The sequence below is a fragment of the Heptranchias perlo genome, chromosome 20, assembly GCF_035084215.1.
Source record: "Heptranchias perlo isolate sHepPer1 chromosome 20, sHepPer1.hap1, whole genome shotgun sequence".
NCBI lineage: Eukaryota > Metazoa > Chordata > Chondrichthyes > Hexanchiformes > Hexanchidae > Heptranchias > Heptranchias perlo.
Genome location: NC_090344.1, coordinates 9,616,577 through 9,641,168, shown reverse-complemented (window position 1 = coordinate 9,641,168; position 24,592 = coordinate 9,616,577). Strand labels below are relative to the sequence as shown.

General features: G+C 43.5%; 4 non-coding genes across 4 annotated transcripts; all 4 read right to left on the bottom strand.

Annotated features, from left to right (window-relative positions):
- Positions 1 to 1,331: 1,331 nt before the first annotated feature.
- trnac-aca (transfer RNA cysteine (anticodon ACA)) lies at positions 1,332 to 1,403 on the bottom strand. The gene has a single exon. It is a non-coding gene; the product is annotated as a tRNA-Cys (tRNA).
- A 2,293-nt stretch (positions 1,404 to 3,696) lies between these two features.
- trnac-gca (transfer RNA cysteine (anticodon GCA)) lies at positions 3,697 to 3,768 on the bottom strand. Its single transcript has one exon. It is a non-coding gene; the product is annotated as a tRNA-Cys (tRNA).
- Positions 3,769 to 5,996: 2,228 nt separating this feature from the next.
- On the bottom strand, positions 5,997 to 6,068 carry trnac-gca (transfer RNA cysteine (anticodon GCA)). The gene has a single exon. It is a non-coding gene; the product is annotated as a tRNA-Cys (tRNA).
- Positions 6,069 to 13,705: 7,637 nt separating this feature from the next.
- trnac-aca (transfer RNA cysteine (anticodon ACA)) lies at positions 13,706 to 13,777 on the bottom strand. The gene has a single exon. It is a non-coding gene; the product is annotated as a tRNA-Cys (tRNA).
- Positions 13,778 to 24,592: the final 10,815 nt, after the last annotated feature.

Genomic DNA, 24,592 nt, shown 5'->3' with positions numbered 1-24,592 from the left:
ACTCTATTGATCCCTCTTTCCCTCCTTCCCTCACTCCCTCCCTCACTCACTCACACATCACTCCCTACCTCAATCCCTCCACCGTAAAGATTGAGAGAGACATCAGTAAGACAAAAACCAAATTAATAGATTGGAAACAAACTATTTTTGAGGGGGTGAGATTGGAACCTGGGAAGGTGAACTTGGAAAAAATCTTGACAAAGATATAGAACAGGTTTTGGGAAATATTTGAAACGGTGATGAATACAGTTCAAGAGAAATACATTCCTCTAAAAAAAACAACAAATAGTCAATAATGAAACATTGTGGATGAATAAAGAGATAAGGGTAAAATTGAATTTGAACAAATGCATATTCTAACTACATGGACAATAAAGGAAAGGATGATAAAGGGGAAGATGAAGACGTTAGGAAGGATGTCAACAAGCAATCAGGAAAGCAGAAAGGAAATACAAAATTAAATTATCAAGAAATAGTCAATTATTGCACTGAAATGTCAATAACATCAGGATAGGGATAGGGCCAACAAGGGATACACAAGATATACTCAGAGATAATAACAGTGAAATGGCTGGAATATTGAATAGTTACTTTGTCTCAGTATTTATCAGGGAGACTATACATGCTTAACATAACTTCTCCGCTTTTCAATTCTATCCCCCTGGAAATGAACCCCAATGCTTGGCTTGTATTTTTTAATGTCGTCACCACTTTTAGTGATTTGTGCACCTGTAGTCCGAGATCCTTGGTTAAAGCACACTTGGAGCACTGTGAACACTTCTGGTCTCCCTATTATCAAAAGGATATCGAGGAATTGGCGAAGGTGAAAATAATGATGATGCCAGAACTGAAAGATAATACCTGTCAGGATAGATTTAACAGGCTGATGGCTGACATGATGGAGGTCTTTGGATAATGAAAGGGTTTGATTGGGTCGACTTCGAGAAAATGTTTCCACTCGTAGGGGTCTCTAAAACTATCGGTTATCAATATAAGATAGTCACTGATAAATCCAATAGAGAATTCATGGGAAACTTCTTTACCAAAGAGTTGCAAGAATGTGGAACTCGCTACCTTAAGGAACAGTTGAGGCAAATAACATCGATACATGAAATGGCAAACTAGATAAACACACGGGGGCGAAAGGAATGGAAGAGTGTGCGGATGGGGGCAAATGAAGTAGGGTGGGAGGTGTCTTGTGTGAAGCACAAAGGCTGGCACAGACCCGTTGGGTGAAAAGGCCTGGATCTGTGCAGCAAACTCAATATGAACAACGACAGCGACAGATTACTGATTTTCTGAGTCCCCAAAAGAAGCACTTAGAATGTGCAAGGGGGCGCCTGGATTCAAACCAGAGACCTCTTGATCTGTAGTCAAATGCTCTACCGCTGAGCTACACCCCCACATCTGTTGACCATTCTTGCACGCACAATGTAATGGAGTTCAGTAGCTGGCAGTCACCAATGTTGATATTACCAACATGAAAAGAAGCTTCATCAGTTATTCTGGGAGACAAATAAATACAGCAATCAGAAATGAATCATGAACGGAGTGAGTCACACTATTGTGTACAGATGCGATGCACAACCCGACATGGAAAGCCTTGTCACGAAACTTCAGTGAGCACATCCTCACCACAGAACGCGGAACTGGAAGCACCAGACAAACGACACCTGAATTTCAACCAGATGTTTCTCCAGCAGCTGTCAAGTGCTCTCTCACTGTGCTCTGCCCCTAGTTCTGTAGATCGTTACCATCAACACAAGAAACAACAGGTTCAATGTGCAGTTTCACAAGATCATGCTCTCAGTGCCATATATGTAAGTGTACAGAATATCGAATCAATGTAATAAATAAACATCCAGCAGGCATTTGGCAAGAGTGGACAGGAGGAGATAGTGTGTGAAGTGACTAATATTTGTTAAGTCAACAGATTCATTTACAGGTTACGGAACAGAAGTGGGACTTAACGCAAGGGAAAGTGTGTAAATTGCATCCTGGCCATGAAATAAGAAGCTGTGAGTGTCGAAATTGTGACGTCGCCAGGAAATAAAAGTGGAAAATGCTGAAAGCCTCTATTTGACACGCGGATGCTCGCAGAGAGTGCTGGCAATAGGCGTGTGGCCGTCTTTCTCAATTATTATTTTAAACCTTATCACTAGTGCCTCGATATTCGCCTACACTTACTTCTCCGATCTCCTCCGTTTCATTTCCCATTACTAGATCCAGCAGTGATTCCTCTCTTGTCTGCCTGTCTCGCATTTGTAATTTTATCACTCCTGCCTGCTCTCCATACCTCCCTCTCGCTCTCACTCATTCAGTCACTCGCACACTCACGAACACGCTAATTCACTAACTCTATCCATCCCTCATTCCCTCCTTCCCTCACTCCCTCCATCACTCCCTCACTCACTCACACACAAACTCCCTACCTCAATCCCTCCACCGTAAAAGATTGAGAGAGACATAAGTAAGACAAAGGCCAAATTAATAGATTGGAAACAAAATATTTTTGAGGGGGTGAGATTGGAACCTGGGAAGGTGAACTTGGAAAAAATCTTGACAAAGATGGAGAACAGGTTTTGGGAAATATTCGAAACGGTGATCAATAGAGTTCAAGAGACCTATATTCCTCTATAGAAAACAACAAATAGTCAATAACGAAATATTGTGGATGAATAAAGAGATAAGGGTAAAATAGAAATTGAACAAATGCATATTCTAACCACATGGACAATAAAGGAAAGGATGATAAAGGGGAAAATGAAGACGTTAGGAAGGATGTCAACAAGCAATCAGGAAAGCAGAAAGGAAATACAAAATTAAATTATCAAGAAATAGTCAATTATTCCACTGAAACGTCAATAACATCAGGATAGGGAAAGGGCCAACAAGCGATACACAAGATATACTCACAGGTAATGACAGTGAAATGGCTGGAATGTTGAATAGTTACTTTGCCTCAGTATTTATCAGGGAGACTATAGATGCTTAACATAACTTCTCCGCTTTTCAATTCTATCCCCCTGGAAATGAACCCCAGTGCTTGGCTTGTTTTTATTTATGTCGTCGCCACTTTTAGTGATTTGTGTACCTTTTGTCCGAGATCCTTGGTTAAACCACACTTGGAGCACTGTGAACATTTCTGGTCTCCCTATTATAAAAAGGATATCGAGGAATTGGCGAAGGTGAAAATAATGATGATGCCAGAACTGAAAGATAATACCTTTCAGGATAGATTTAACAGGCTGATGGCTGACATGATGGAGGTCTTTGGATAATGAAAGGGTTTGATTGGGTCGACGTAGAGAAAATGTTTCCACTCGTAGGGGACTCTAAAACTATCGGTTATCAATATAAGATAGTCACTGATAAATCCAATAGAGAATTCATGGGAAACTTCTTGACCAAAGAGTTGCAAGAATGTGGAATTCGCTACCTTCAGGAGCAGTTGAGGCAAATAACATCGATACATGAAATGGCAAACTCGATGAACACACGGGGGCGAAAGGAATGGAAGAATGTGCGGATGGGGGCAAGTGAAGGAGTGAGGGAGAAGTCTTGTGTGAAGCCGGAAGGCTGGCACAGACCCGTTGGGTCAAATGGCCTGGATCTGTGCGGCAAACTCAACTTTAACAACGACAGCGACAGATTACTGATTTTCTGACTCCCCAAAAGAACCACTGGAAATGTGCAAGGGGGCGCCTGGATTCGAACCAGAGACCTCTTGATCTGCAGTCAAATGCTCTACCACTGAGCTACACCCCCACATCTGTTGAACATTCTTGCACGCACAACATGAAAATAAGCTTCATCAGTTATTCTGGGAGACAGGTGAATACAGCAATTAGAAATGAATCATGAACGGAGTGAGTCACACTATTGTGTACAGATGCGATGCACAACCCAACATGGAAAGCCTTGTCACTAAACTTCAGTGAACACATCCTCACCACAGAACGCGGAACTGGAAGCACCAGACAAACGACACCTGAATTTCAACCAGATATTTCTCCAGCAGCTGGCAAGTGCTCTCTCACTGTGCTCTGCCCCTAGTTCTGTAGATCGTTACAGTCAACACAAGAAACACAGGTTCAATGTGCAGTTTCACAAGATCATGCTCTCAGTGCCATATATGTAAGTGTACAGAATATCGAATCAATGTAATAAATGAACATCCAGCAGGCATTTGGCAAGAGTGGACAGGAGGAGATAGTGTGTGAAGTGACTGTAATATTTGTTCAGTCAATAGATTCATTTACAGGTTACGGAACTGAAGTGGGACTCAACGAAAGGGAAAGTGTGTAAATTGCATCCTGGCCATGAAATAAGAAGCTGTGAGTGTCGAAATTGTGACGTCGCCAGGAAATAAAAGTGGAAAATGCTGAAAGCCTCTATTTGACCCGCGGATGCTCGCAGAGAGTGCTGGCAATAGGCGTGTGGCCGTCTTTCTCAATTATTATTTTAAACCTTATCACTAGTGCCTCGATATTCGCCTACACTTACTTCTCCTATCTCCTCCGTTTCATTCCCCATTACTAGATCCAGCAGTGATTCCTCTCTTGTCTGCCTGTCTCGCATTTGTAATTTTATCACTCCTGCCTGCTCTCCCTGCCTCCCTCTCGCTCTCACTCATTCAGTCACTCGCACACTCACGAACACGCTAATTCACTCAATCTATCCATCCCTCATTCCCTCCTTCCCTCACTCCATCTCTCACTCACTCACACATCACTCCCTACCTCAATCCCTCCACCGTAAAGATTGAGAGAGACATCAGTAAGACAAAGACCAAATTAATAGATTGGAAAAAACTATTTTTGAGGGTGTGAGATTGGAACCTGGGAAGGTGAACTCGGAAAAATCTTGACAAAGATATAGAACGGGTTTTGGGAAATATTTGAAACGGTGATCAATAGATTTCAAGAGAAATTCATTCCTCTAAAAAAAAAAGCAACAAAGATTCAAGAATGAAACATTGTGGATGAATAAAGAGATAGAGATAAGGTAAAATAGAAATTGAACAAATGCATATTCGAACTGCATGGACAATAAAAGAAAGGATGATAAAGGGGAAAATGAAGACGTTAGGAAGGATGTCAACAAGCAATCAGGAAAGCAGAAAGGAAATACAAAATTAAATTATCAAGAAATAGTCAATTATTCCACTGAAACGTCAATAACATCAGGATAGGGATAGGGCCAACAAGGGATACACAAGATATACTCAGAGGTAATAACAGTGAAATGGCTGGAATATTGAATAGTTACTTTGTCTCAATATTTATCAGGGAGACGATACATGCTTAACATTACTTCTCCGCTTTTCAATTCTATCCCCCTGGAAATGAACCCCAGTGTTTGGCTTGTTTTTATTTATGTCGTCGCCACTTTTAGTGATTTGTGCACCTGTAGTCCGAGATCCTTGGTTAAACCACACTTGGAGCACTGTGAACACTTCTGGTCTCCCGATTATCAAAAGGATATCGAGGAATTGGCGAAGGTGAAAATAATGATGATGCCAGAACTGAAAGATAATACCTGTCAGGATAGATTTAACAGGCTGATGGCTGACATGATAGAGGTCTTTGGATAATGAAAGGGTTTGATTGGGTAGACGTAGAGAAAATGTTTCCACTCGTAGGGGACTCCAAAACTATCGGTTATAAGATAGTCACTAATAAATCCAATAGGGAATTCATGGGAAACTTCTTTACCAAAGAGTTGCAAGAATGTGGAATTCGCTACCTTAAGGAACAGTTGAGGCAAATAACATCGATACATGAAATGGCAAACGAGATAAACACACGGGGCGAAAGGAATGGAAGAGTGTGCGGATGGGGGCAAATGAAGTCGGGAGGGAGGAGTCTTGTGTGAAGCCGAAAGGCTGGCACAGACCCGTTGGGTCAAAAGGCCTGGATCTGTGCGGCAATCTCAATATCAACAACGACAGCTGCAGATTGCTGATTCCCCAAAAGAAGCACTTAGAATGTGCAAGGGGGCGCCTGGATTCGAACCAGAGACCTCTTGATCTGCAGTCAAATGCTCTACCACTGAGCTACACCCCCACATCTGTTGACCCTTCTTCCACGCACAATGTAATGGAGCTCAGTAGCTGGCAGTCACCAATGTTGATATTACCAATCTGAAAAGAAGCTTCATGAGTTATTCTGGGAGACAAATAATTACGGCAATCAGAAATGTTTCATGAATGGAGTGAGTCACATTATTGTGTACAGATGCGATGCACAACCCAACTTGGAACGCCTTGTCTCTCGGCTTCAGTGAATACATCCTCACCACAGAACGCGGAACTCGAAGCACCAGCCAAAGAACATCAGAATTTCAAGCAGAGGTCTTCTGCTTCTTTAAATCCTCTGTCAATGTGCTCTGCCCCCATCGCTTTGGATACTTGCAGCCAACAAATGCAGTGCCAGGTTCAATGCGTGGTTTTCCAAGATCATGCTATCAGTGCCATATATGTAAGTGCACAGAATATAATAAAGATGCATCCAGCAGGCATGTGGCAAGTGTGGCAGGAGGAGCTAGTGTGTGAAGCAACTGTAGTTAGGAGGCAATGCTGGATCTGGTTCGAGGGAATGAGATAGTTAATGTGGAGCAAGTGTCCTTGGGGGAGCATTTAGGGAATAGCGAACAGAGTATCATGAGGCTTAGAATAGCAATGGAAAAGGAGAAGGATTAATCTAGAGTAAAAATACTTAATTGGAAGAGGGTCAATTACAGAGGGTTGAGAACTGATCCGGCCCTGGTAAAATGGAATCAAAACTGTAATCGAGCAATGGGCGGCTTTTGAAGAGGAGGTTTTTCGGGTACAGTCTGTGCACATTCCCACAAGAAGCAACGAAAGCCAGAGCTCACTGGATGACGTAGGAGATAGAGAATAAAATGAAGCAGAGGAAGTGGTCGGATGGCAGATGTCAGGTTGATAATACAAGTCAGAACCAGGCTGAGAATGGAAAGTTCAGAGGTGAAGTGAAAAAGGAAACCACACTTGGAGTAACGTGAACAATTCTGGTCGACAGATTATAAGAAGAATAAAGAGGAATTGGCAAAGCTGAAAAAAAGATTCACAAGGATGATAATAGAACTCGGAGCATATACTTCTCAGGAGGACTAAACAGGGTGAAGCTCTTTTCTCGAGAAAAGAGAAGACTGAGGGGTGACCTGATAGAGGTCTTTAAGATTTTGAAAGGATTGGATTGGGTGACGGAGAAAAAAACGTTTCCATTTGTGAGGGAATTCAGGAGAATCTTCTTGACCCAAAGGGCGGTAAGAATGTGGAACTCGCCACCAAAAGGAATCGTTGAGGCAAATGGCATAGATGCTTTCAAGGGGAAGCTCGATGAAGAGATGAAAGAGAAAGGAATGTATGGCTGATAGAACGAGATGAAATAGGGCAGGAGGAGACTCATGTGGTGCAGAAATACCGGAAGTGACCAATCGAGATAGCAAACCTGTTTCTCTGCGGAAGCTTCAATGTAAACAACAATCCTGCTGCTACAGGGAATTCAGACATACTGTATGAATCACAAAATCATTTAGAAAGAAGAGGGAGTATCGGGATTAAACCAGTGATCGCTTGATTTATAATTAAACACTGCAATCAAGCAATGCACCCACTGACATCGTCCACAGACAAGGGAATGAAACAGAGTTCAGTACCTGGCAGTCATCACTGTTGAAAGAAACAATCTGAAAAGATGCTTCATCATTTATTATGGGAGACAAATAATTACAGCAATCAGAAATGATTCATGAACGGATTGAGTCACACTATTGTGCACAGATGCGTTGCACAAGCCAACATGGAAAGCCTTTTCACTAAACTTCAGTGAACACATCCTTACCACAGAACGTGGAACTGGAAGCACCAGACAAACGACACCTGAATTTCAACCAGATGTTTCTCCAGCAGCTATCAAGTGCTCTCTCACTGTGCTCTGCCCCTAGGTCTGTCGATCGTTACCATCAACACAAGAAACAACAGGTTCAATGTGCAGTTTCACAAGATCATGCTCTCAGTGCCATATATGTAAGTGTACAGAATATCGAATCAATGTAATAAATAAACATCCAGCAGGCATTTGGCACGAGCGGACAGGAGGAGATAGTGTGTGAAGTGACTGTAATATTTGTTAAGTCAATAGATTCATTTACAGGTTACGGAACTGAAGTGGGACTTAACGAAAGGGAAAGTGTGTAAATTGCATCCTGGCCATGCAATAAGAAGCTGTGAGTGTCGAAAGTGTGACGTCGCCAGGAAATAAAAGTGGAAAATGCTGAAAGCCTCTATTTGACCCGCGGATGCTCGCAGAGTGCTGGCAATCGGCGTGTGGCCGTCTTTCTCAATTATTATTTTAAACCTTATCACTTGTGCCTCGATATTCGCCTGCACTTACTTCTCCTATCTCCTCCGTTTCATTCCCCATTACCAGATCCAGCAATGATTCCTCTCTTGTCTGCCTGTCTCTCTTTTGTAATTTTATCACTCCTGCCTGCTCTCCATACCTTCCTCTCGCTCTCACTCATTCAGTCACTCGCACACTCACGAACACGCTAATTCACTCACTCTATCCATCCCTCATTCCCTCCTTCCCTCACCCCCTCCATCACTCACTCACTCACTCACACACAAACTCCCTACCTCAATCCCTCCACCGTAAAAGATTGAGAGAGACATAAGTAAGACAAAGGCCAAATTAATAGATTGGAGCAAAATATTTTTGAGGGGGTGAGATTGGAACCTGGGAATGTTAACTTGGAAAAAATCTTGACAAAGATGTAGAACAGGTTTTGGGAAATATTCGAAACGGTGATCAATAGAGTTCAAGAGACCTATATTCCTCCAAAGAAAACAACAAATATTCAATAATGAAACATTGTGGATGAATAAAGAGATAAGGGTAAAATAGAAATTGAACAAATGCATATTCTAACCACATGGACAATAAAGGAAAGGATGATAAAGGGGAAAATGAAGACGTTAGGAAGGATGTCAACAAGCAATCAGGAAAGCAGAAAGGAAATACAAAATTAAATTATCAAGAAATGGTCAATTATTCCAGTGAAACGTCAATAACATCAGGACAGGGATAGGGCCAACAAGGGTACACAAGATATACTCAGAGGTAATAACAGTGAAATGGCTGGAATATTGAATAGTTACTTTGTCTCAGTATTTATCAGGGAGACTATACATGCTTAACATAACTTCTCCGCTTTTCAATTCTATCCCCTTGGAAATGAACTCCAGTGCTTGGCTTGTTTTTTTTTATGTCGTCACCACTTTTAGTGATTTGTGTACCTGTCGTCCGAGATCCTTGGTTAAACCACACTTGGAGCACTGTGAACACTTCTGGTCTCCCTATTATCAAAAGGATATCGAGGAATTGGCGAAGGTGAAAATAATGATGATGCCAGAACTGAAAGATAATACCTGTCAGGATAGATTTAACAGGCTGATGGCTGACATGATGGAGGTCTTTGGATAATGAAAGGGTTTGATTGGGTAGACGTAGAGAAAATGTTTCCACTCGTAGGGGACTCTAAAACTATCGGTTATCAATATAAGATAGTCACTGATAAATCCAATGGAGAATTCATGGGAAACTTCTTTACCAAAGAGTTGCAAGAATGTGGAATTCGCTACCTTAAGGAGTAGTTGAGGCAAATAACATCGATACATGAAATGGCAAACCAGATAAACACACGGGGGCAAATGGAATGGAAGAGTGTGCTGATGGGGGCAAATGAAGTCGGGAGGGAGGTGTCTTGTGTGAAGCCGAAAGGCTGGCACAGACCCGTTGGGTCAAAAGGCCTGGATCTGTGCGGCAATCTCAATATCAACAACGACAGCTGCAGATTGCTGATTCCCCAAAAGAAGCACTTAGAATGTGCAAGGGGGCGCCTGAATTCGAACCAGAGTCCTCTTAATCTGCAGTCAAATGCTCTACCACTGAGCTACACCCCGACATCCGTTGACTATTCTTCCACGCACAATGTAATGGAGCTCAGTAGCTGGCAGTCACCAATGTTGATATCACCAATCTGAAAAGAAGCTTCATGAGTTATTCTGGGAGACAAATAATTACGGCAATCAGAAATGTTTCATGAATGGAGTAAGTCACATTATTGTGTACAGATGCGATGCACAACCCAACTTGGAACGCCTTGTCTCTCGGCTTCAGTGAATGCATCCTCACCACAGAACGCGGAACTCGAAGCACCAGCCAAACAACATCAGAATTTCAAGCAGAGGTCTTCAGCTGCTTTAAATCCTCTGTCACTGTGCTCTGCTCCCAGCTCTTTAGATACTTGCAGCCAACAAATGCAGTGCCAGGTTCAATGCGTGGTTTTCCAACATCATGCTATCAGTGCCATATATGTCAGTGCACAGAATATAATAAAGATGCATCCAGCAGGCATTAGGCAAGTGTGGCAGGAGAAGCTAGTGTGTGAAGCAACTGTAACCTATTAGTTAGGAGGCAATGCTGGATCTGGTTATCGGGCTTGAGATTGTTAATGTGGAGCAAGTGTCCTTGGGGGAGCATTTAGGGAACAGCGAACACAGTATCATAAGGATTCGAATAACAATGGAAAAGGAGAAGTATTAATCTCGAGTAAAAATACTTAATTGGATGAGGGTCAATTACAGAGGGTTGAGAACTGATCCGGCCGTGGTAAAATGGAATCAAAAGTGTAATCGAGCAATGGGCGTCTTTTGAAGCGGAGGTTTTTCGGGTACAGTCTGTGTACATTCCCACAAGAGGATAAGTTAGGGCAACTAAACCCAGAGCTCTCTGGATGACGAAGGAGATAGAGAATAAAATGTAGCGGAGGAAGTGGCCGTATGGCACATGTTAGGTTGATAATACAAGTGAGAACCAGGCTGAGAATGGAAAGTTCAGAGGTGAAGTGAAAAAGGAAACCACACTTGGAGTAACGTGAACAATTCTGGTCTCCTGATTATAAGAAGAAAAAAGAGGAATTGGCAAAGCTGAAAAAAAGATTCACAAGGATGATAATAGAACTCGGAGCATATACATCTCAGGAGGACTAAACAGGTTGGAGCTCTTTTCTCTAGAAAAGGGAAGACTGAGGGGTGACCTGATAGAGGTCTTTAAGATTATGAAAGGTTCGATAGGGTAGACGTAGAATGTGGAACTCGCCACCAAAAGGAATAATTGAGGCAAATGACATAGATGCTTCAAAAGGGAAGCTCGATGAAGAGATGAAAGAGAAAGGAATGTGTGGCTGATAGAACGAGATGAAATAGGGCAGGAGGTGACTCATGTGGTGCATAAATAACGGAATTGACCAATCGAGATAGCTAACCTGTTTCCCTGCTGAAGCTTCAATGCAAACAACAATCCTGCTGCTACAGGGAATTCAGACTTACTGTATGAATCACAAAATCATTTCGAAAGAAGAGGGAGTATCGGGATTTAAACCAACGATCGCTTGATTTACAATGAAACACTGCAATTAAGCAATGCACCCACTGATATCGTCCACGGATGAAGTAATGCAACGGAGTTCAGTACCTGGCAGTCATCACTGAAGTGAGAACCAATCTGAAAAGAAGCTTCACCAGTTATTCTTGGAGACAAATAATTACAGCAATCAGAAATGATTCGTGATCGGAGTGTATCACAGTATTGTGCACAGATGCGATGCACAACCCAACATGGAAAGCCTTGTCACTAAACTTCAGTGAACACATCCTTACCACAGAAGGCGGAACTGGAAGCACCAGACAAACGACACCTGAATTTCAACCAGATATTTCTCCAGCAGCTGTCAAGTGCTCTCTCACTGTGCTCTGCCCCTAGTTCTGTAGATCGTTACAGTTAACACAAGAAACAATAGGTTCAATGTGCAGTTTCACAAGATCATGCTCTCAGTGCCATATATGTAAGTGTACAGAATATCGAATCAATGTAATAAATAAACATCCAGCAGGCATTTGGCAAGAGCGGACAGGAGGAGATAGTGTGTGAAGTGACTGTAATATTTGTTGAGTCAATAGATTCATTTGCAGGTTACGGAACAGAAGTGGGACTTAACGAAAGAGAAAGTGTGTAAATTGCATCCTGGCCATGAAATAAGAAGCTGTGAGTGTCGAAAGTGTGACGTCGCCAGGAAATAAAAGTGGAAAATGCTGAAAGCCTCTATTTGACCCGCGGATGCTCGCAGAGAGTGCTGGCAATAGGCGTGTGGCCGTCTTTCTCAATTATTATTTTAAACCTTATCACTAGTGCCTCGATATTCGCCTACACTTACTTCTCCTATCTCCTCCGTTTCATTTCCCATTACGAGATCCAGCAGTGATTCCTCTCTTGTCTGCCTGTCTCTCTTTTGTAGTTTTATCACTCCTGCCTGCTCTCCCTGCCTCCCTCTCGCTCTCACTCATTCAGTCACTCGCACACTCACGTAGACGCTAATTCACTCACTCTATCCATCCCTCATTACCTCCTTCCCTCACTCCCTCCCTCCCTCACTCACTCACACACTCACTCTCTCCCTCAGACTTCAGTGAACACATCCTTACCACAGAACGTTTGTCTGGAAGCACCAGACAAAGGACACCTGAATTTCAACCAGATTTTTCTCCAGCAGCTGTCAAGTGCTCTCTCACTCTGCTCTGCCCCTAGCTCTGTAGATCGTTACAGTCAACACAAGAAACAAAAGGTTCAATGTGCAGTTTCACAAGATCATGCTCTCAGTGCCATATATGTAAGTGTACAGAATATCGAATCAATGTAATAAATAAGCTTCCAGCAGGTATTAGGCAATTGTGGACAGGAGGAGATAGTGTGTGAAGCGACTGTAACATGTGTTAAGTCAAAATATTCAGTTACAGGTTACGGAAGAGAAGTTGGTTTATCAAATGGAAAAGTTTCTAAATTTCAGAATTCACATCCTAACCATGAAATAAGAGACCGTGAATGTCCAAAGTGGATAATGCTCAAAAGCCTCTGTTTGACCCTCCGGATTCGAATAGAAATTGCTGGCCACAGGCTTGTGGCTGTGTTTCTCAATCATTATTTTAAATCTTGCCGCTAGTGCCTGGCTATTCTCCTACACTTACTTCTCTTACCTGCACCGTTTCATTTTCCATTATTGGATCAAGCAGTGATTCCTCTCTTGCCCACCTGTCTCCCTTTTATCATTACATCGTTCCTGCCTGCTCTATCTGTCAACCTCTCGCTTTCACTCATTCATTCACTCAAACGCTCACGAACTCACTCACTCCCTCCCTCCCTCGCTCACTTCCTCCCTCCCTCACTCACTCACTCACTCCCTCCCTCAATCCCTCCTCAGTAAAATATTTAGAAATACTTAAGTAAGACAAATAACAAAGTAATTGATTTGAAACAAACTAATTTTGAAAGGATTGGAATAGAACTGGGGAAGTTGAAAAAAATTGACAACGAGATAGAACAGGAGTGGGAAATATTGAAGAAGGTGATTAATCTCTCTCTGGCACTCCCTCAAAGTCGAGAGGGGACGGGAATGGAAGGGTTCGATGAACGAGGGAGGAAGAGGGCCTGTGTGGAGAATGGACGCTGGCATCGAACAAGTGGGCAAAATGGCCGACTGTGGACTCAATGTGAACAACAATCCTGCAGCTGCAGGAACAGACTGACTGCATGACTTCCGACAGGGAACAATTAAAAGACAGAGGGGGCGCTTGGATTTGAACCAAAGACCTCTTGATCTGTAATCAAATGCTCTACCGCTGAGCTACACCCCCACATCTGCATGAAGCGTTAGCACACACAAGTCAATGGAGTCTCGCACCTGGCCATCATCAACATTGATCGCACCATTCTGAAAAGAACCTTCATGAGTTACTCTGATAGGCAAGAATATGACTCCACCTCCAGAGCCTGACCCGTCCCTCAGAATTTAACTCTTCCCTTCGAGTCTGCCTCCGCCCTCAGAATATGACACGGCACTCAGTGTCGGATCCCCTCCCCCATCCTTTGACCTCTGCCCCAGAGTCTGACCCTTCCCCCAGAGTCTGACCCTACTTCCAGAGTCGGACTCCTCCCCCAGAGTCTGAACCTTGCCCCAGAATCTGCCACCTCCCCCAGAGTCTGACCCGACACCGAGTCTGACCACTGTCCCAGAGCCTGACTCCTCCCCCAATGACTGACTCCTCCCCCAATGACTGACTCCTACCTCAATGACTGACTCCGCCCGAAGAGCCGGACACCTCCACAGCGTCTGAGTCCTCCCTCAGAGCCTAACTCCTCCCTCAGAGTCTAACTCCTCCCCAGAGCCTTACTCCTCCCTCAGAGTCGGTCCCCTCCCCCGAGTCTGACTGTTCCCCCAGAGCCTGATTCCGCCGACAGAGACTGATTCCTCCCCCAGAGCCTGACTCTTCCCCAGAGCTTTAATCCTGCCTCAGAGCCAGACACCCACCCCGACCCGATAATCTGATTCTTCCCCCAGAAAGTGAACCCGCCCCTGTATCTGACTCCGCCCTCAGGGCCTGACCCTGAAGAGGAGAGATTGGGTTGACTCGGCCTGTATTCACTTGAATTTAGAAGAATGAGAGCTGATCTCATTGAAACAAAAAAATTCTGACAGGACTAGACAGATTGGATACTGGGAGGATGTTTCCGCTGACCGAGGGGTCCAGAACAAGGGGTCACAGGTCCGGGGTAGGACATTTAGGACTGAGATGAGGAGAAATTTCTTCACTCAGACGGTGGTGAACCTGTGGAATTCTCTACCACAGAAGGCTGTGGAGGCCAAATCACTGAATATATTGAAGAATGAGAGAGATCGATTTCAAGACACTGAAGGCATCAAGGGGTATGTGGAGAGAGCGGGAATATGGTATTGAGATAGAGGATCAGCCATGGTCATATTGAATGGCAGAGCAGGCTCGAAGGGCCGAATATGCTCCTATTTTCTATGTTTCTTCGCTGGAGCAGCAGACGAGGGAGAAAAGAACGGAAGGGGAGGGAGATCGCGTGAGATGAAGTCGGGTGGGAGGATGCTTGTGTGGAGCATCAACGATGGCAGAAACCAAACGAGTCGGCCTGTTTCCCTGCTGTCGACTCGATATAAACAACAATCTTACTACTGCAGTGAAGGCAGACTGAGTGCACGATTCCCAAGGTAAGAAGTTAAACGTGCAAGGAGGCGTTTGGATTTGAAACAAAAATCTGCAGTTGTATGCTTTAACACTGAGCCACACCTTGACATCTGTGATGATTTCGTGCAAATACAACCTGATGAAGCTTCTTTTCAGGTTGGTTATATTAACATTGCTGACTGCCAGGTACTGAGCTCCGTTACGTTTTGTGTGCAAGAAATCATCACAGATGTGGGGGTGTAGCTCAGTGGTAGAGCATTTAACTACAAATCATGATGTCGTTGGTGCAAATCCAGATATCCGCTCTCCCTTTTTTAACTGCATCCTGTTGGCAGTCATTCCGTCGGACTATCGTCCTTGCAGCTGCAGGATTGTTTTATTTGTTGATTAAAATTGAGTCGACAGCAGAGAAACAGGCCACTCGGCCTAACTGGTCTATGCTGGCATTGATGCTCCACAAGAGCCTCCTCACTCCCTACTTCATCTGACCCTATCATCCTATCCTTCTATTCCTTTCTCCCCCATATGTTAATCCAGCTTCCAATAAAATGCATCTACACTATTCCCCTCAACTATTCCTTGTCGTAGCGAGTTCCACATTCTCACCGATCGCTGGGAAAATAAGTTTCTCCTGAATTCCCTATTGGATTTATCAGTGACGATCTTATATTGATGACCTATGGTTTTGGACTCCCAACAAGTGGAACCATTTACTCTGTGACCAAAATGTTCAAAATCTTAAAGACCTCTATCAGGTCACCCCTAAGCCTTCTCTTTTCTAGAGAAAGGAGCCGCAGCCTGTTCAATCTTTCCTGATAGATGTCTCATCTCAGCTCTGGTATCATCCTAGTAAATCTTTTATGCACCTTCTCCAATGCCTCGATATCCTTTTTATAATATTGTGTGATTTTATTATTTTATGTATTGTCTACAGATGGGGATGGGCAACCCAATGGTGTTTCAATATTGACTAGTTTGTTTTTTGAGGAATATATTTCTGCTAAACTCTATTGATCTCCGTTTTCAATATTTGCCTCTGCTGTTCTATCTCTTTGTCTGTCAAAATGTTTTACAGTTTATTTAACGTAGTTCCAATCTCATCCGCTGAAAATTAGCTTTGTTCCAATCTATTATTTTGTCTTACTAATAACTTTCTCAATCTCTTCGGGTAGAGGGATTGTGGGAGTGAGTGAGTGAATGAGTTAGTGTGTGAATGAGTGAGTGTTTGCGTGATTGACTGCGAGAGGGAGGCAGGAAGAGCAGGCTGAAGCAATGAAATGATAAAACAGAGACAGGCAGACAAGAGAGGAATCACTGCTGCATCTAGTAATGGGAAGTGAAACGGAGGAGCTAAGAAATGTCAATTTCGGGGAACATCGAGGCAATAGCGATCATAACATAACAAAGTTTAGAATAATGATTGAGAATGACGGCCACAAGCCTGTCGCCACCAATTTTTGCCTCCATCTGACGGACAAAATGAGACCTTTCAGCATTTTCCACTTTCTTTTCCTGGAGGATTCACATGTTGGACACTCACAGCCTCTCAATTCAAGGCCAGGTTGTGAATTCTGCATGTTACACACTTTTCCATTCATTAAGGCCCACTTCTGTTCCGCAACCTGCAAACGAATGTATTGACTTAAAACAACTTACAGTCACTTCACACACTGTCTCCTCCCGTCCACACTTGCCGAATGCCTGCTGGACGATTATTTATTACATTGATGCGATATTCAGTACACTTCCATATATGGCAGACAGAACATGATGCTGTGAAACTGCACATTGAACCTGGTGTATTTTGCGTTGACTGCAACGATCTTAAGTGTTGGGGCAGAGCACAGTGAGAGAGCATTTGACTGCAGCTGGAGAAACATCTGGCTGAAATTCAGGTTTAGTTTGGCTGGTGCTTCTAGTTCCGCGTTCTGTGGTAAGGATGTGTTCACTGAAGCTTCGTCACAAGGCTTTCCATGTTGGGTTGTGCATCGCACCTGTACACATTAGTGTGACTCACTGCATTCAGGAAACATTTCTGATTGTCATAGTTATTTGTGTCCCAGAATAACTTATGAAGCTTCTGTTCAGGTTGGTTATATAAACATTAGTGACTGCCAGATACTGAGCTCCGTTACCTTGTGTGTGCACGAAATCATCACCGAGCATTTAACTGCAGATAAAGAGGTCTCTGGTTCAAATCCAGTTTCCTCCTTTTAAATTCTTAGCTCGGGAATCAGACACTCAGTCCGTCCTTCCCTGCAACAACAGGATTGATGTTTATATCGAGTCGACAGCAGGGAAACAGGCCACTCATCTCCTTTGGTCCATGCCGCTGTTGATGCTCCACACGAGCATCCTCCCTCCCCACTTCATCTCACCCAATCACACTCCCCTTCCGTCCCTGTCCCCCATCCTGTGCTCATCCATCTTCCCCTTTCACCCATCTGTCTTGTTTGCTCCGACTTCTCCTCCTGGTGGCGAGTTCCACATTCTCACCACACTGGTGACCATCCGAGAGCGATGACCTCTCGTTATGGTCTTCCCCACATGATGGAAACATTTCCTCTCTCCCAGTCCACCTTATCAAAGCCATTATTTATTTTAAGGAAAGTGTTTATGATCTGGAATGCGCTGCCTGATCGGACAGTGGAGGCACATTCAATTGCAGCTTTCAAAAAGGTAATTGGATAAACACTTGAATGGATTAAAATTGCAGGGCTGCGGGGAAAAAGCTGGGGAATGGGACTAACTGGATTGCCCTTACAAAGAGCTGGCACGGGTGCGATGGGCCAAATAGCTTCCTTCTGTGTTGTAACCAATCGATGATTCTATAATTCTACGTCTTCACAGTGACTGATCAAAGTCAAAGAAACTGAGGCATTGGGAGAAGTCAGACTCTGGGGGAGGATTCAGCCTCTGGGGGAGGAGTCAGTGTCTGGAGGAGGAGTCAGGCTCAGGATGAGTTATCAGGCTCTGGCGGCGGATTAAGACTCTGTGGGTGGAATCAGACTCTATGGAGGGGTTAGACTCTGGGGCAGGCGTGAGACGCTAGGAGCGGGGTCCGACTCTGGGGTAGCAGTCCAGTCTCTGGGTTAGGAGTCAGACGCCGAGAGCGGGGTTAGAATCTGGAGGTTTGGTCAGGCAAAAGGGAATAGGAAGAGGCTTGGAAGGATGTAAAAAACAATTCAGAAAACGATGAGAAACTCGGAAATTAATTCTTAAGGAATATAAAAAGAAATAGTAAATTATTCTAAAGACACATCAATAACAAAAGTACACTTGCAAGATTATTAGGACCACTAGGGGATACATTAGATCGGGTAAAGGGAGAGAAAATGTTTCCACTTGTGGGGAGTCCATTACTGGAGGTTATCAATATCAGATAATCACTAATAAATCCAATAAGGAATTCAGGAGAAACTTCCTGAAGCAAAAGGTTGTAAGAATGTTGAACTGGCTACCACATGGAATAGTTGAGTTAAATAACTTCGATGCATTTAAGGGGAAACTAACTTAGCACACGAAGGAGAAAGGAATGGAAGGGTCGATGGAGAGTTTTAGATGAACGAGTCTGGATGTTGGCACAGAACACTTGAGCCAAATGGTCTGCTGTGAACTCAATGCAACTCAACGTAAATAACAAACCTGCAGCTGCAGGAACAGACTGACTGTATGACTCTCTAGAGAAAACATTTTAAAGATCGAGGGGGCGCCTGAAGTTGAATCAAAGACCGCTTGATCGCCAATCCAATGCTATACGACCGAGCTAAACCCCCACACCTAGGCGGTTTTTTTGCACACACAAGGTAATGGAGCTCAGTACCTGGTCATCATCAATATTGATATCGCTATGCTGAAATGAAACGCCATCAGTTATTCTGGAAGACAAATAACTACGGCAATCAAAAATGTTTCATGAATGAAAAGAGTCACAATATTGTGTACAGATGCGATGCACAACCCAACATGGAAAGCCTTGTCACTAAGCTTCAGTGAACGCATCCTGACCACAGAACGTGGAAATAGAAGCAGCAGACAAACGGAACCTGAATTTGAACCAGAGTTTTCTCCAGCTGCGGTTAAATGCTCTCTCACTGTTCTCTGTCCCAAGCTCTTTAGATCGTTGCAGTCAACACAAGAAACACTAGGTTCAATGGGCCGTTTCTCAGTGCCATATATGTAACTGTACAGAATATCGCATCAATGTAATAAATACGCATCCAGCAGGCATTAGGCAAGTGTGAACAGGAGGAGATAGTGTGTGAAGTGACTGTAATACGTGTCAAGTCAATATATTCAGTTACAGGTTACGGAACAGAAGTGTGTCTTAATGAATGGAAAGCGTGCAAATTGCAGAATTCATATCCTGGCCATGAAATAAGAAGCTGTGAGTGTTCAAAGTGTGAATTGTCCATGAAATAAAAGTGGAAAATGCTGAAAGGCTATCTTTGACCGTAAAATGGAGCCAGCAAGTGCTGATGACAAACTTCTGGCCCTCTTCCTCCATCATTCTTATAATCCCTATTATGTTATGATCGCTAGTGCCGACATGTTCCCCTACGATTACTTTTCTTTTCTCATCCGTTTTGTTTGCCATGTCTAGATCCAGAAACGATACCTCTCTTGTCTGCCTGTCTCCATTTTGTGATTTCGTTGATCCTGCCAGCCGTCCCAGCCCCTATCTCACACTCACTCAATCACTCACTCACTCATTCACAGACTCACTCACATTCACACTCTCTCACTTTCAGACTCATTCACTAATTAACTCACTCATTCACATCCTCACACAGTCACTCCCTCCCTCAATTCCTCCACCGTAAAAGATTGAGAAAGACAGAAGTAAGGCAAGGACCAAAGTGATAGATTAGAACAAAGCTCATTTTGAGCGTATGAGAATGGAACTAGGGAAGATAAACTGCAATAAATATTGACGGACAAAGAGATAGAACAGGAGAGGTAAATATTTAAAACGGAGACCAAAGGGGTTCAGTAGAAATATATTCCTGTAAACAGAAGAACAATCGGGCCAATAATAAAAGAACACTTGTTTGTGGATCCTCGTCGGTACATAATACATGAGGACACTTTTTTACACAGCGAGTGGTTAGGATCTGGAATGCACTGCACTAGGGGCTGATGGAGGCAGATTCAATCATGGCCTTCAAAAGGGAATTGGATCAGCACTTGAAACGAAAAAATGTGCAGGGCTATCGGGATTGGGCGGGGGAGTGGGACGAGCTGGATTCCTCTTGCATAGAGTGCTGGGTTGAATGTCCCCCTTCCGTGATGTAACATTTCTATGATTATATTCCAAGTTAGTTGAACACGATTTGCCTTCAACAAATCCGTGCTGGATTTCCTTTATTAATCCACATTTGTCCAAGTGACTATTACATCTGTCCTGGATTATTCTTTATAAAACCTTCCTCACCACTGCGGTTGAACTCACTGGCCTGTCGGTGCCGGGTTTATCCATACACCCTTTTTTGGACCAGGGTGTAACATTGCATATTATCCTGTGTGGGTTTAGTACAGCAATAAAACACTTAACCATAAATCACGGAAGAGTGCTTGGTTCAAATCCATCAAAACACCTTACTATTGGGTAATTTTAGCCTCTTGTGGTGAAGTTGATTTATTACTTTCCCCACTCCGCACATTGTTTGGTGACTTTAGTTCGGACCCATTTCTGTTCCGAAACCTGCAACTGAATGTATTGACTCAACATGTGTCACCATTGCTTTGCACACGAGCTCCTCCTCTCCGCACTTGCCGAATCCCTGCTGGATGCTTATTTATGAGGCAATTAGGAAAGCAAGTTACATGTTGGCCTTCATTGCAAGTGGGTTGGAGTAAAAAAGTAAGGAAGTCTTGTTGCAATAGTACAGAGCTTTAGTGAGACCTTACCTGGAGTACTGTGTACAGTATTGGTCTCCTTATCTAAGGAAGGATATACTTGCCTTAGAGGCGGTGCAACGAAGGTTCACAAGATTAATTCCTGGGATGAGAGGGTTGTCCTATGAGGAGAGATTGAGTAGAATGGGCCGATACTCTCTGGAGTTTATAAGACTGACGGGTGATCTCATTGAAACATACAAGATTATTGGGGGACTTAACAGGGTAGTTACTGAGAGGATGTTTCTGGAGAGTCTAGAAGTAGAGGGCATAGTCTGAGGATAAGGGGTCGGCCATATAAGACTGAGATGAGGAGGAATTTCTTCGCTCAGAGGATTGTGAATCTTTGGAATTCTCTACCACAGAGGGCTGTGGATGCTCAGTCGCTGAGTATATTCAAGGCTGAGATGGAGAGATTTTTGGACTCTCGGGGAATCAAGGGATTTGGGGATAGAAAGCGAAAGTGGAGTTGAGGTCGAAGATCAGCCATGATCTGATTGAATGGCAGAGCAGGCTCGAGGGGCTTTATTGCCTACTCCTGCTCCTATTTCTTATGTTCTTATCTTATGTTCTTATTACATTGATGCGATATGCTGTACACGTCCATATATGGCACTGATAGCATGATCTTGTGAAACTGCACATTGAACCTGGTGTTGCTTGTGTAGTCGTCAACGATCGAAAGAGCTGGGGTCAGAGCAAAGTGAGAGAGATTTGACTGCAGTTGGAGAAACATTTGGATGCAATGCAGGTGTCGTTTATCTGATGCTTCAAGTTCCGCGTTCTGTGGTAAGGATGTGTTCACTGAAGCTCAGTGACAAGACTTTCCATGTGCGGTTGTGCATCGCATCTGTGCGCAATAGTGTGAATCACTCCATTCATGAAACATTTCTGATGACAGGGTTTTTGCACAAATATTGCATAAACCATATCCCTTAAACATTGTTACTTGTTTCTGTATCAAACTGATGAGGATGCATATCAAAATGAACAGATAAAGAGCACTTAAATGCAACAAATTTAATTCTGATAAATATTATTTTGCTAATACTAAACAGCCCATCCGAAAAACACTGCCCCGCGATACCCGGTGGGCAGGATGAGCTGCTGTGAAATTGATATCACCCCAATGTGATTCGATCACGCTGCGTTTTGACGTGGTGTCAGATGTCTGTCTGTCTATCTGTCTGTCTGTATATCCGTCTGATTGCGTCTCTGCCTTAATCTCAGGCTTTTTGTTTGCTGGCTGCAGGCCGCCCTCCCCGAATGACTGAACAACTACCGGGCCGTGTATCGGAATCAATGACTTTGACTGACTGTCTGCCCATTTATGGACCTGAATGGCCACATTTCTGAGTTCCTACCTTCGCTCTGTGTCGCAGGCCTGTCTCTGTCCCTCAGGATAACAACACACCCACAAGCTTCGCGACTGAACACAGGTTTGGTCATTCTGTCCTCGCAGCTCCTTCGGGAACTCATGATTTTGAAATGAAGTCTTTTTCCTGGGTGACTTGTGAAGTTTTGGTCAGTGAAATGTTTGCGAAAGAGAAAGGAAGGAAAAGGATTGAGAGTCTTTCATGAGGGACAGAAGTGATGAAGTTTAACGGAGAAGCAACTCGATCACATTCAATGCAGAGAGAGACAAGGGCAGCAGGCACATGGGAACAGCACCACCTGCACGTTCCCCTTCAAGTCACACACGATCCTGACTTGGAAATATATCCCCGTTCCTTCATCGTCGCCTGGTCAAAATTCTGGAACTTCCTACCTAACAGCACTGTGGGAGAACCTTCACCACACGGACTTCAGCGGTTCAATAAGGCGACTCACCACCACCTTCTCAAGAGCAATTCGTGCTGGGAAATAAACGCTGGCCTTGCCAGCGACGCCCACATTCCATGAACGAATTTTTAAAAATGACTCAGCGATTTACGTTCCAGCTGAACACATCCGATGAGGGTTTTTTGATTAGTTCGGGTTTCCGTAGTGTCGTGGTCATTCCGTTTGTTTGTGAAGGCACAAAGTCTCCGGTTCGATGCCGGGTTCAAGCGTTATTTGGGAACTTGCTCCAGACGAACCTCCCGCCATAAACTTGTTCTCCAAAAAGGAGTGGTCACTGGTCGCTCATGTTAAATTTCAGAATGGTTGCATCAAATTCCTTGTGTCCTCAACATTTTTAACCAGACTGTTAAAATACGGTCTGGAAAACGAAAATCGGTGAAAGTTCATCACACACAAAACAGAACACTGATTTAAAGTTTCACTATCCATGTTATATTTCCGTGAGTCTGCACCAGAAAGTTATCGGTTGACCAATGGCGATTGCAACAATTCTTGTTCTTTCACAGACTTTTATTAGTTTAATTAATTAATTTGATAGCGTTCATTACTCACTGTAACCTCAAGCTTTAACTCGGTGAAAAAGCACTTTTATTCAACATGAGAAACTTTGCCTCTCTGGCGTAATTATTTAGCGCGTTAACCGAAAAGTTGGTTGGTAGGTGGAGACCACTCAGGGAGGGTACAATGCCCGGGATTTCAAACCGTGTTTTCACTGCAAGAAAATGCACCATAAAGGAAATTGATGAAGAGAGGCGAATATTGTTGAATTGAAATAGTTAGTGTACAACTTGAAATTACCGCACATCGGAACAGAAAGTGAGATTAAGGACCAAAAAGGAGATGTATGCACGGAGGGAGAGGGCAAGGCTGAGATACTAAATGAGTACTTTGCATCTGTCTTCACCAAGGAAGAAGATGCTGCCAAAGACAGGAAAACAGGAAAACAAGGGGTATTTGAGATATTGGATGGGATAAAAATTGATAAAGAGCAGGTACTAGAAAGGCTGGCTGTAATTAAAGTGGATATGTCACCCGGTCTGGATGCGATGCATCCTTGGTTGCAAAGGGAAGTAAGGGTGGAAACTGCAGAGTTGCTGGCCATAATCTTCCAATCCTACGGGGGTGGTGCCTGACGGCTGTTTAAGCATTTCTCAGTCCCACTACTCCCATTAATGAGACATTTTTATGCTAAATTCTGCTTAATGCATTCATGTCTCGTTCTCCTCACAGTGAAAAGTCAGTAATTTTATCCCAGTATAAAAGAAAAAAAGTCTCGTATTTATAAAGCGCTTTTCACCACCTCATGACGTCTCAAAGCGCTTTACAGCCAATGAGGTATTTTTGAAGTGTAGTCACTGTTATACTTGTGGTAGAGTGGATAATCTGCGGATGCTAAGATGGATAACAATGTAGCTTTGGAGCAATTAACTCCGCAGAGTCTCACTTGATAATACAAGTCACACATTCAAAGCGAATGTGGTAAAGAGAGGCTAATATTGTTGATATGAATTAGTTAGTGTACAACTTGACATTGCTGTACATCGGAATAGAAAACGTGATTGGATGGATAGAAGAGTTCTCAAAGGATGGCCGATCGGTAAAAGGAAGCACCGAATTCTGCAGTGGCTGCAGTTCTGTGGCAGCGCTGGCTCTTTGGGTTAGGGGTATGATGCTCGATTTGGGGATTTGATGATTAGTTTTGCATTCAAATCCCGGAAG